Here is a 13,818-nt window from a genome sequence, read left to right on the forward strand (position 1 = left end):
GTGCTCAAATTTCCTTCTACGAGTTAAAAACCATGCCGCAGCATTTTGTACTAGTTGCAGGCGTGTCAGAGTGCCCAGTCCAACCCCTATTAAAAGGGAGTTGCAATAATCCAAGCGTGAGGTTATACAAGCATGGATAACAGTCTCCAAATCACGCCTTGAAAGAAAGGTTTGACCTTCGACAGACGAAGGTAATAGAATGATGATTTAAGCACCCTATTCGCATGGCCATCAAAAGTAAGTGCAGAGTCAATTTTTACCCCAAGATTGGTAATCGAGTTCTTCAGGTGAGGGGTCATAGCAACAAGGTCAACATCAGGGGTATCAGAGGAACGATTTGGGCCGAACAGAATTGCTTCCGTTTTACGTTCATTAAAATTTAAAAAGTTTACAGCCATCCATGACTTAACATCGCTAAAGCAATCAGGCAGGAGTCTTATTGGGGAGCTATCAGAATGACTGAAAGGCAATTAAAGCAGGCAATCATCAGCATATAGATGAAATGAGACTTTGTGTTTTCGAAAGATCGCACCCAGTATCAGGAGATATAACAAAAACAGTAATGGCCCAAGAATAGATCCCTGTGGTACACCCCATGGCAGAGGAGCCACAGAGGTAGTGATGTGTCGGTCGCGAACGAAACTGCTCTTAGAACTTTTGAAAGAGTTTTGAAGTGAACAACGCGAACCTGCTCCTTAATGGGAGCCGTGGGTTGTTTTTTTTTTTTTTTTTTTTTTTTTCTTCCTTTCTCTCACCCTCTCTCTCGCACTTTTTCCCGCTTCACTCCGCACACGAGCCTTGTGCTTTGTGCTGGGAAGATGGGGGAGGGGCGGTGCTTTGTCTCTAGGGGCCACCGTATATATTTAGATATTAACATAAATAAAACCATGTTTTTTTTTACATTAGTAATTCCTTTTGTGCATAATTTTTTATTGCTGTTAATAATAAATTAATTAAAGCAACAAAACAACCTTAAGAGCCGGTTGGGAGCCGAAAGAGCCGGCTCTTTTTAGTGAGCCGAGCCGAAAGAGCCGGTTCTCTAAAAAGAGCTGGAAATCCCATCACTACACAGAGGACGATGACAAACCCAACTTAACACAGAAGCTCCTTTTTGAGAGATATGATTTTATCCACAAAAGCACCAAGCCAGAAATGCCCACACAATGCTGTAATCGAGAGATCAGTAGGTCGTAATCCACTGTGTCAAATGCAGCAGTCATATCCAGTAATATAAACACTACATGTTTACCACAGTCCATCGCTACCAGAATGTCGTGCATAACCTTTATGAGAGCTGTCTGTGTGCTGTGAAATGGCTTAAAGCTGGATTGAAAAATTTCAAACATTTGAGAGATATTTAGATAGTCCATCAACAATCTTTTCCAGGATCTTACTCAGAAAAGGAAGTTTAGAGATGGGTCTAAAGTCTGACATAACTGAAATATCTGAGCCTGGCTTCTTAAGTAAGGGATGAATAACTGCATTCTTAAACTCGCTTGGTACTTGACCTGATAAGAGGCTGGTATTGATTATGTTCAGAATATGTGGTCCAACAGTAGGAAACACCTTTTTGAGAGCTCAAAAAAAAGAAAAAAAAAAAGAAATACACAAACACACACACTCATATAATGGGGACCTAAGAAACATGCTCCCCACCGCTGTACTGGCTTGCCTATTGTGGGAAATCTGGTTAGGGTAAAATAAATACTTTAATTTGAAATTTAATTTGAGTTTGGTCAAATGTGACCAGGATGTAATAATGTGGTCACAGTGAAACAATAAAAAAAAGTGATATGGGGAACACTGGTCACTGAGAACAGAAAGCAGATGCTTGTTGCTGAGTGTCCTCTCTAAACTGTTTGGCCCCACAGTATGTTGTTGGAACAGTTACATGAACACAGAGGTTTAACATGTTTACTGATAGATGTCATCCATCACCTAACAAAGTTATCAGTGACTAAACTGAAAAGCAAAGCGTGCATTTCTAAATTTATTGCCCTCTTATACAGAGTACAGTTTATACAGAGCCTTTGGATTTTCCAATAAGTGAAAAGCATGATTTCTTTTATTTGTTTCTTGAAAATTAAGATCCAATAAACAGTGGCTGCCTTATTGTTGTTGACCTTGACACTTAAATGTACTTGCCTTGCTGGAGTGATGCTAAAGGTGAAACTCCAGGGTGTGGGTGTGCACTGTGACATCACTACTGGGTGTGTTAAGGTTGAAACTGTGAAGTAGAAAAGGTGCTGAAACTGTTTTCAGCCTGCTTAAAAGACTTTAAGCTTGTTACTTAGTTTCAGGGTCACTCCTAATGAACAATCAAGTAAAGCCAGAGGGAATTCCTTTTGGATGATTTTCATGTTATAAATGAGAAAGTCTGCATCACACAGCTTCTGACAGCCTCTTTGAGATAACAGAGATTTCAGTTTTATTTTTAACAGCACCATTTAATAGCAGTGCCAGAAACTGTCGAAGCCACCCTGGTAGAAGAGAGCTCGAGGCAACAAAGGAAAAGAAAAAACACTATCAGGTTTCAGAATATAATGTAATTAATCGTCATTATTCCTATCAAGATAATGATTTCACCTTTTTCAAATTCAGTTCAGTTGTGACGCTTTAGGGCATTACAAGAATAGCTCAGTAATGTGCAAGCATGTTAAAGCATCTTGCTGTGTTTGGAATGGTATATGTATGGAAATTTTGATGTTTGCAAATATGTGTATAATAATAATCAGTGAACAGAAGCTGCTAACTTAATAGCAGAACCTAAAATCACTGCTTTAAAAATGCCACTTAAACCAGTGAAACCCCCCCCAAAAAAGCAGATTGGCATAAAATAACTGATTTGAAGCAGCAGACAGGATTAAATGTCTTGATGCCTTGGTATGTCTGTAAGCAGACACACACCTCAGCACAGCCAAAAAAGGGACTTCCCCACAAATCCTGGAGGTAGAGTGTTCTCATACTTTAAATAAATGAGTACACATCATGCTGTCATGGAAAAAAGACAGAAACCCTACTAGCCAAGTGTTTTATATGTATATTAACAAAAAATGCCCCAAAATAAAATGCTAAAATATATGTAAAAACTAATGAGATACACTATAGCTAAACCCAGGAGGAAACATAGCCTGATTGGTTTACATGTTTTAACTGCCAGCATGAAAATGGCAAAATAGGTCCAGTCTGGACTTTAACGAGCACTGAAGGCGATATGACTTATTCTACCACCTGTTTCCATATGTGATTTCAACCTCAGTGGGAAAATTAAGGTATGACTGATCATCATCAGATTATAACTACAATATTTATGAGACAACAATGAAGCCAGTAATGACATGTACATCTGTGGCTAATTGTAGATGATTTGTGGTTATATTGAAACATTAAAAATTGGAAAACCTGCTTGAGTCGTGGTTTAGTTTGGGAGTAGATATTTTGCATTAATAAATAAATGAATCACACTCTACACACTCACCTTCCTGATGTGAGGGGCCACTGCTAACAACTGTGTCAATGTAATAATATGTCATGTATAATGAAAGTTCAAAGGATATACACTACCAGTCCAACCTTCTTATTTTAAGTTTTTATTTGTTTTCATGACTATTCACATTGTAGATTCTCACTGAAGGCATCAACTATGAATGGACACATATGAAATTATGTAGTAAACAAAAAAGTGCAAAATAAATCAAAACACATTTTATATTTTACATTCTTCAAAATAGCCACCCTTATCTTTGATTACTGCTTTGCACACTCTTAGCATGTGCTTCATGAGGTAGTCACCTAAAATGGTTTTCCAATCGTGTTGAAGAAGTTCCCAGAGATGCTGAGCACTTTTTGGCCCTTTTGCCTTTACTCTGCAGCCCATCTCAACCCAAACCCTTCCACCACGCTCCTTCTTGTTCACATAGCCGTTACACAGCCTGGAGGTGTGTTCGGCGTCATTGTCCTGTTGAAAAATAAATGATGGTGCAACTAAATGCAAACCAGATGGGATGGCACGTTGCTGCAGGATGCTATGGTAGCCATGCTGGTTCAGTGCACCTTCAGTTTTGAATACATCTCCAACAGCGTCACTGTATTAAATATGTTTGTTAGGGCAGCAATCTTGATTAGTGAGCTTTAGAGATAGCTGACAAGATAATGCATTTTTAAAGCTACAGCTTTGAGCAGAAGAACACCCACAGAGCATGCAGAGCAGACATGTCCTTTGTCCATTAAGAGACATGTTACAGAATTTTTGGGTCCAAGTACCAAATAAGATCATTAACACCATCACACCTCCCCCATGCTTCACGGTGGGAACCATGGATGTAGGGAACATTCGTTGACCTTTTCTACCTCGCACAAAGAGATGACGGGTGGAACAAAAGATCTCAAATTTCGACTCTTCAGACCAAAGCACAGATTCCCACTGGTCTAATGTCCATTCCTTCTGTTTCTTGGCCCAAACAAATCTCTTCTGCTGGTTGCTTTTCCTTTGTAGTGGTCTTAGCAGCTCCTCTGTGAAACTCTGTCTAATCAGAGGTGCTGTTGCGATTTCTGAGGCTGATGACTCAGATGAATTTATCCTCAGCAGCAGAGGTGACTCTTGGCCGTCCTTTCCTAGAGCAGTCCTCACGTGAGCCACCTTGACTGACCTTCAGTTCTTAAAGTAATGATGGACTCTCATCTGTCTTTACTTAGCTGACAGAATTCATTGTTATGGCAAGAACCAAACAGTTGTCAAATAAGGCTGTCAGATGTGTAATTCCACAAATGAACCCTGACAAGGCACACCTGTGAAGTGAAAACCATTTCAGGTGACTACATCGTGAAAGTTATTTAGAGAAGGCCAAGGCTTTGCAGCGCTGTCAACAAAGCAAAGGGTGGCTGCTTTTAGGAATCTAAAATATAAGACACATTTAGAGCTATTTATCTATTTTTTCTTTGCTACATAATTCCATATATCTTGCTTCATATATCTGATGTCTTCAGTATGTATGTACAATGTAGAAAGTAGTAAAAATAAAGAAAAAACATTAATTGAGAAGTCGTGTCCAAACTTTTGACTGGTAGTGTACATTAGATATTGCTGGTTTTTTGGTTTTTTTGAAGGTGTTATAGGTACATAAAAACCGACAAAGGACAATTTTAGTCTGTTGGTAGGTGTTTGCTAGGCAAATTGATGATTTTCTATACAATATATCTTGTATAGTCAAGAACCTTCAGTGGCTTAAGATGGACCAATTTTGTTGCTAAGCTCCTGATAATGTAGGACATCGATGTCAAACTCATTTTACATCGTGGGCTACATACAACATATTTTTGACCTTAAGTGGGCTGGACCAGTGAAACTCTCCTTTCCCCCCTTATTTCTAAACCAGCAGTTCTATAGTAGATAGTGAAAAAACAGAACTTTTCTCTCATTTAATATCTGTTACTAAACTACTATGATGTAGTGTGAATTATGAAAATACAATTTAAAGTCCAAATTCTATGGCTTCCACATTGATTTCTTTCAATTTTTTGCAAAGATATCTTGTAATATAGGGTGCAGACACATTTTGATTTCTTCCCATTGATGTACAGCAGGGTTGGGGAACTCCAGGCCTCAAGGGCCGGTGTCCTGAGGCCTGGATTTAGATCTCATCCTGGGTCAACACACCTAAAGCAAATGATTAGTTCATTACCAGGCCTCTGGAGAACCTCAAGACACGTAGAGGAGGTCATTTAGCCATTTAAATAAGCTGTGTTGGATCAAGGACACATCTAATACCTACAGGACACCGGCCCTCGAGGCCTGAAGTTCGACACCCTTGATCTACAGTTATGATTACAACAAGAAGTGAATATTCTAGCTGTATTAAAAATCAAACTATTTATTTGAGGTATTCATATTTTAAATCAGTGTTCTTAAAGGGTTTGTGCAAAAGTTCTTGCTGGGATAGTACTCCACTTTGTAGCTACTCGACTAGTTTTTTGATGTCATCCATTATATTCTTTCAGAGGTTTCTCTTTATATCTAAGGCAGATCACATTCCACAAACTCAACAAAAAATACTGCAATGGCCATCTTTGTTTCTGTAATTTAATTATAAATTGCAAAAGAAATCGTGGAAAAAAAAACAAAACCCAAAAAAGTAACTTCAAGGGCCAAATTGCATTATTTTTTGCATGAATTTGTGGGCTGGAAGTAGGGGTGGTGTTGGCCAGAGGTTTGAGACCCCTGACGTAGACTGACACCATTATATGCATAGGACATCATGCCAGCAGTACAGAATATGTGGATATGATATCTTACAATCTAAAGTGACATTTCCCCCTTTTTTCCACTGCCCCCTCAAACTGATGGCTGTATATGAGGATAGTTTTACATTGTTTGACATTCTCCTAATCCTTTTGAAATGCTCCACGTCTGAGAAGCTGTGGGTACCTACCTGAGCTGCAGTCTTACTAACACACACCTTGGCAGTGCAGAACAAGCGTCCATTCTCCTTCTCTGCAGACCATGAAGTAAATACATGAGTGGTGTAACAGAAACGCTTTAGATGATGAATTGCTGCAAGTTCATTGGTTAGACCCTGACTTCATGTCTGAGTGAATGACATTTCCTAAGAGCTAAGCTTTTCAGCTTGCAATGGGCTTTACAATAGCCACCCACAAATGCCACTTGAAACCCAAGCCAACAGTTTCCATCAAACAAGCTGCCCAATCCTTACCCTACTTCTTGGTTAAAATGTTCTGCTATTGATGAACAGCTTTGTTGTGTTGTAGTTGTCAGTTACAGTCGTGTGAAAAAGTTTTTGCCTCCCTTCCTGATTTTCTATATTTTTTGTATGTTTGTCACACTTAAATGCTTCAGATCCTCAAACAAATTTAAATATTAGACAACGATAACATAAAATGTTTACTTGTGAAATAAAAGTGTTTATTATTAACAGGGGAAAAAAAAAACAACCTATATGAACCTGTGTGAAAAGTGATTGCCCCCTAAACCTAATAACTGGTTGGGCCTCCCTTAGCAACAATAACTGCAATCAAGTGTGTGATAACTGGCAAAGAGTCTTTTACAGCTGTGAAGGTATTTTGTAATCATTTTTTCCACACAGGGTCTTGTAGTTTTGGATTTTCCCCCCTTAATAAACATTAACATCTTCATTTAGAAACTGCATTTTGTGTTTACTTGTGTTATCTTTGTCTAATATATCGTTTTTTTGATGATCTTAAACAGTTGAGAGTGACAAACATAAACAAAAATAGGAAATCAGAAAGGTGGCACACACTTTTTCACACCACTGTATGATTGTCTTTATAAAAGGTAAAGCCTAACAGCTCAATTACATCATAACTGTCATAACTAATCACAACTAATGTCAAAACTTACTGTATCTGTATAGAGTAATTCTCAATTCATATACTGCACAATGTGGCTTTTTCTTTAACTTTACAAGCTGTCAATTTGAAGAAGTCCTACATGAACAAGTAGATAGAGGCATGTGAAAAAGAAAGCGTTCACGTCAACACTGCATATAGTCCTGTGAAAACAAATTACTATTGCTTCCATGAGAATTAAGAGGGTAAGTAGCTTCTCAGTGCTGCTAATCATATAAATTTGATTAATGGATGATCAAAGAGTGTGACCACCTCTATAAAAGAGATTTTTAGAGTTTTCTGGTCTAGTGTATTCAGGTGTGTATTGCACAATGCCTACAAGGAAAAACATCAGCAGTAATCCTAAAGAAGCAATTGTGTCTGCTCATCAATCAGTCAGTGAATTTGTGAGGGGTTAAAAAGCCATTTCTAAAAAGAAGATGATGGTGATGATCATTCAACAGTGGGAAAGATTATTGATGAGTGGGAAACTTTCAAAACGGTGTTCAATCTTCCCAGGAGATGATCTTCCAGCAAATTCACCCAAAGGTCAGACCATCTTGTGCTCAGACATATTGCAGAAACCCACATCTTCAAGCTTTACAGGCCTCAGTAAGTGTTTTAAATATTAAAGTTCATGACAGTAAAATCTGAAAAAGACTGAACAAGTATGGATTGTTTGGAAGTGTTGCTTAGAGAAAGATTCTTCTCCCATAAAAGAAAAGTGGATCAGATTATGTTATTTTAAGATTAGGTTTATAAATTTGCATCTAATGTCGTTTGGGCATAGGAGAGAAAAGTGGAAATGCCTGGCCATAATACACAGCCCCTCATTTGTTGAAAACCAAGCAGGATCTCATACCAACTACCAAGCACAATGGCAGAGGGGTGGTAGTTTGGGCTTCTTTCCAGTCAGTGAGTCAATCAGGATCTTCTCTGTATTTTAGAGTCAAACATGAGACTATGCATGACTCTGTCCAACATATTTTTATATATATTATTTGAAACTGATCCACCAAATCTACAACAGAATGGCTGAAAAGAAGAATCATGGTGTTGTACTTGCCCAAGTACAGACCTCAACTTAATTGAAATGTCATGGCAGGTTCTTAAGAGAACTGTGTATAAACGATCACACAAAAATCTCACTGAACTAAAGCAATGTTGTAAAGAAGAGTGTGGCACAATTCCTCCACAACAATGTGAGTGACTGTGTGTGTGACTTTATCTATGTGATAAAGTCACATAGAAAACAATCACTTCAGGTTATTGCTGCTAAAGGTGTTACTGTCTTGATATTAACATTGCATTTTGCAGTTTTTAGTTTTTTAACCATAGTTTCCTTAACCAAATCTGATGAACCAGATTAGGCATTTTCATATATAACTTGAACAGCAATGCGTATAGACTCGTAATTAGACCTGTAATTGAGTATAATGTATACTTCTATACTGTTTATTTTTGAAAATATTAAGTGAAAAACAACATCTTGGACATGCACTCTGTCCTCATAATTAAATAACTGAACTAATGTACACTGCTTTGTTACTGGAAAATCACTTTAGTGTTCTAAAATTCTGAACAAGCCTCCCTTTTCAGGCACAAACTGCTTTTCCTTACGTCAGATTTGATAGAAGATGCTGGGTCATGGTCTTGACTACAAATCTCTACCAAGTCTCACACAAAAGTGCAGTGAAACACAATCTTTACTGTAAAGCAGCCCATACTGTGTTTGTGTGTACATCTGCTTTATTTGTGCGCATGTCTACATGTTCAGACAGCTTGAATCCAAAGTGCCATAGTTCATGTCAGTCAAGGTGGGTGTTTATGGCTGTAATGGAACACAGTGGCTCGTGCTTTCAGTGGAGAGAAAGGCGGGTGGATACACGTCCCATGCATTTATTACTTGTATTACTTGTATGTGTATACTATACTAATTCTCCTTTAAATGATTTACTGTCACGTAGACAATGGCTGAAAAGGTAGATCATTATTTTATTTAAAGTGGTACCTGAATGGCTTTAGACATTAACGTTAGAAACCTTACCCCAGTCTACCAGTAGACAAATAATATTTCACTGTCCCTCTGAGTGCAGTCTAACACACCCTGTCAGATATTTCATCTCTTGTAGACTATGACATCATTGCTGAATGAATAATGAATAAAGTAGGCAAGATGGAGACAGACACACCAGTTCAGAAAAGTATTAGTGCTTAGTTTGAATAAATGTTAAATATGATTCCATTTTTCTGCATTATGTTTCTATATGGAATCCTACCCCTTTTACTGACAGGTCTTCTTCAAGAAGCCAAGTCACAGTAAAATTACAATATTTGACATAATTATAATACAAAGACAACCAAAAAAATACTGAAAAAAAAAACAAAAAACCCAGCCCTCAATTTAAGGTGCCTGCTGATAAAATGTAAATGAAACAGAAGCATTTCCACTGTTGATCTAAATAAGAGTGCTAAATAATAATAATGTGTCAACCTCATTTACATATAGATTTTTTGTATCTTTAAGTCAGTTTCATTATTTACCATAATGACAAGGATACCTACACTTTTTAAATGTATCAACGATATGTTAATTAGATTAATTATTCCATGTTTCACTAATTTTCTAAAGTAAGCTACAAATGAACAACACGAATAACTTCAATTTTATAGTAACAATGTTAAAGGTGTACTAATGAACACAGTGCACAGTTATGACCCAGACCTTTAGCTGCAAGACTTTTGTACAGAGTAGTGGTTGCCGTTGAGCACAACAGTAAGTTGGTGATCATAGTATGGCATGTAGCCACTAATATGTCTGAGTGAAGCAGCTGGTGGAGACCAAAACAGAGCTAAAAATTACACAAAGTGATGTTCAATTCAATTATAAAAATCTATTAATGCATATTTTAATATCCTCAGAGGTTTATTACAGTACTGTCTCTTTATGCAGATGTTAACCAAAGCAGACAGACCTTGGTAGGTATTATTTTTTATCCCTCAGCCCTGAAAGTTTGATTTGGGTATTGATGTCACCCTGCCGGGTGGGAGGGCAGCCGGGCAGTCAGTGTGGACACACAACTTCATGAACACAATAACTCACAAAAAGAGGCCAAGAAGCATTTTCAAATTGATGTCATTGGTGCATCTACTATAAATCTCAGATAAGTTTGAATCTCAGTGACCTTGAGGTCAGAGGTCCAGTTTTTGGAAAATCTTGTAAATACAATGACTCAAGAAACAAAACAGCTTGGATTGGTAGCACTGATGACCACCAGTGTTTTTTGCATTCTAAAACCCACTCATGTTATATAAATTTTTAGTTACATACCACTAATTTATATATTGAACATTTGAGAAATGTTTGTTTATTTGATCATCCTGTAAAAAAATGTTTTTTTGTTTTTTTTTTACATATTGCGCTAAATTGTTGTGACTATTTGTGACTTGTTCAAAAATGTACAATAAAATGGGGGAGGGAGGACTATTTATACACAGAGGGTATGATTGAGGAAGGACAAAAAGGAAGGGAATAGGACAGATGAAAGTAATCACAAATGCAAGGATAAACTGTTGTTACTGAAACAAAGAGAAATGAAACATGAAAATAAATACTAAATCTGAGTCTGAGCTTCTTACTTAAGCCCATCTGTTCCTCCCTCTCTTCTGTTTTAAAATAAAGTCAAAATGACAGCAAGCCTAAACACAGAAAACTGGTTATGACATTAACACAAAAGCATAATCATTAATAATTAAACAAAAATCTAAAAAGTCCAACTCAAAGCCGTTTGACCATGACCACATCTTCCATGGAACATCTGCTTTCATATTCTGACTATAAAAGATACACAGTTAAAGTGGTGGAGCGGCTACACAATCCAAATGATTGGAGGGTCAAGTGTTTTGTTAATCATGAATCTCCATTTGCAGTTCTGGAACAAACATCTTTATCTTGCTTATTATATAAACCTAAATAAATAGGAAAAACTCAGTTGTTGAAAAATGTATGCATGTACTAATGCATTCTTCTTCAGCACATTCCCTGGTTCTTTTCATACAAGTCTGGTTTTGTGTGGGCCTATGGGATTTTTGAAAGGAGAACCAAGTAAGTGGAGGTATGTGCAAACAGAAGACACTATTGTCTGCAGCTGGTTGCAGAGTGCAGAATCTTGTTAACCTTTGGAATCTGGCTCTGTGTCAGGCTGGCAGGGACACAAGTATTGCCACCTGCCGCTGATATGGAAAGGAAGGAATGTGGCTAACCTTGTGTTGTATATGTTTAATCTATTTAAATCACTCATCTTTGGAAAAAGAGTTTATTACAGAGAAATGGCTCTTTCCAAAATAAAAGCTATACTATACGCTTCTTCTGGGCTATATTCTCAGCAGCATATTAAACATATCAGGTCCCCATAAGGAGACTCATGTGCTAACGGCTGTCTAAATGACTCGGGTAAAGTTTGTAGCATGCATGCTTGTTGTTTTTGTCTGCCTCCACTTGTCTTTGCACTAGGATGATGTTGGCGTAAATGTGCAGTCATATTCGTTGTGTTCCCACTAGTGCTGTAGGCGTTAATCTGAAATGACATTAACGCCACAACACGGCAAATCTCCGTTAACGAGCTACCGCGGATTCGCCCCGTGCGTGGGGCTGGACGGCCAACACGTTAACGAGCTAACTGCGCTAACGCACTAGTTCCCACCAATGTAATTGAGCGTTGCGTGGCACATCCGACATACTGTTTCACTTTTGTCCATGACGCGCTTACCTTCAGGGTCATATGTCACATGAAAACCAAAATAGTTCCAAATGCCAGATCTGAATGAGGGTGGGGGAGGTTCAATTTGCCATGTTGCAAGGAGAGCTTAACTTCTGTCTCGCTAGCTTGCCCTGCGCTCAGTGAATCTGCGTTCGACTACTCCGCCTAGGCTGCACTGTCGAGTGCAGATCCACTGAGCGCTCAACACAGACAGCATCGTCAGAAAGAAAGTTGATAAAATAAATCAAAAATTTTGTATTGTTCGATACATATGCGTACTGAACCAAAAGCACTGTATTGAACGGTTCAATATCGATACGAGTATCGTTGCACCCCTATTATATACCTATGGTGATGTCTTGGTGAGTATCAGGGTCAGCTGTTCTGTCTGGAGCAATACCTGTAAAATAAAACATGTAAGGTGAAGAGATAGTCACTTCACTCAGAGAACCTAGGTTACAGTATAACCCACCAATATATATTTTCTAGTCTGGTAGAATTTCATGGTCTGCTGCGTTAAAACCAGTCCGAGTGCATGCCCCCCCGGAGGAGGGGCAGTTTTTCAGTTACACTCAAGCACTGAGGCACGCTCATTTTATCACTGACTGACCTGAAACAACCCTACGCTGATGTAATTGCTCACCAGCCTAAAAACAAGACCAATTCTCTTACACCGTGGTTGCTCCCTTGTACTCTTAGATTTGTTGCTTTCATTTTGATACAGCGCCAGTTCCCCTTATAAACTTTCTTTGGCCCAGTGCCAGACACTCTCGACGTGCCCTCAAATGGCCCCTGGCACGGCACAACCGGCTCATCCCAAAGCTGCAGGTGTTCCCACTGGCTGGCCATGTCCTCACCCCCTACTGCCTATAAATGGGCAATTGCCAGAGGATTCACACGCCCAGGGGGCCTGTATCAGAATGGTTGCACTTGGGCCAGAAATTGGATTCTGGGAGGGAAGCTCTTTATCGTGAGGCCAAAAGCATAAAACTGTAGCATTGTAGTCATCTGATAACAATGACACAACAGAATCAATCGACATCAGGAGCAACTTAGACACAGCTGCAGCTACTGGCCACAATGACACAGCATGGCACTTCGGAGGGGACATTTTCCCCTCTCAAGAGAGTTTTATCCAGATGTCTCTGAATATGTTGTTGCACTTGATATTTTTTGTAACTTTATACTTTTCAAGCTTTACGGTTAAAGGGAACAAACGGGTAATTGGAAACATTTTTTTTTCTTAAAAAGCAAGAAAACCCAAAACAGAAGCAGTACCTGCCGGGCACGATGGCAGAAACCCTCAAAGTGTACTAAGAGAAGTATCCAAATTGAGACCATCCTAAGCAGCAGTCTGTATTAATTGCAGTAATCAGTAATTTAGTCTGAAAAAATATGATTGCTGAATTTAAGTTGGATGACTCGTGTCATTCTCTGTGAGTCCATGTATGTACATATATGTGTAATATGCATGACGATGCCAAGGCTTAAGTAGGATACCAAATTACAGTTGGCAGAGACCCCGTTCTGTAACGGTTGATGTGCCATCTTGATTTAAAAATGGAGACCCCACTCAACCACAAACAGCTTCAGTGATGTACTGGCTGCCAGGCGCAGCTTGGACCCCAGTGTGCCATTGATCATCATTATTTCTCTGTTTTTCTTCCAGTTTTCACTTAGTCTCCTGCATAGAGGA

The sequence above is a fragment of the Simochromis diagramma genome, unplaced genomic scaffold, assembly GCF_900408965.1.
Source record: "Simochromis diagramma unplaced genomic scaffold, fSimDia1.1 OVJJ01000343.1, whole genome shotgun sequence".
Classification (NCBI taxonomy): Eukaryota; Metazoa; Chordata; class Actinopteri; order Cichliformes; family Cichlidae; genus Simochromis; species Simochromis diagramma.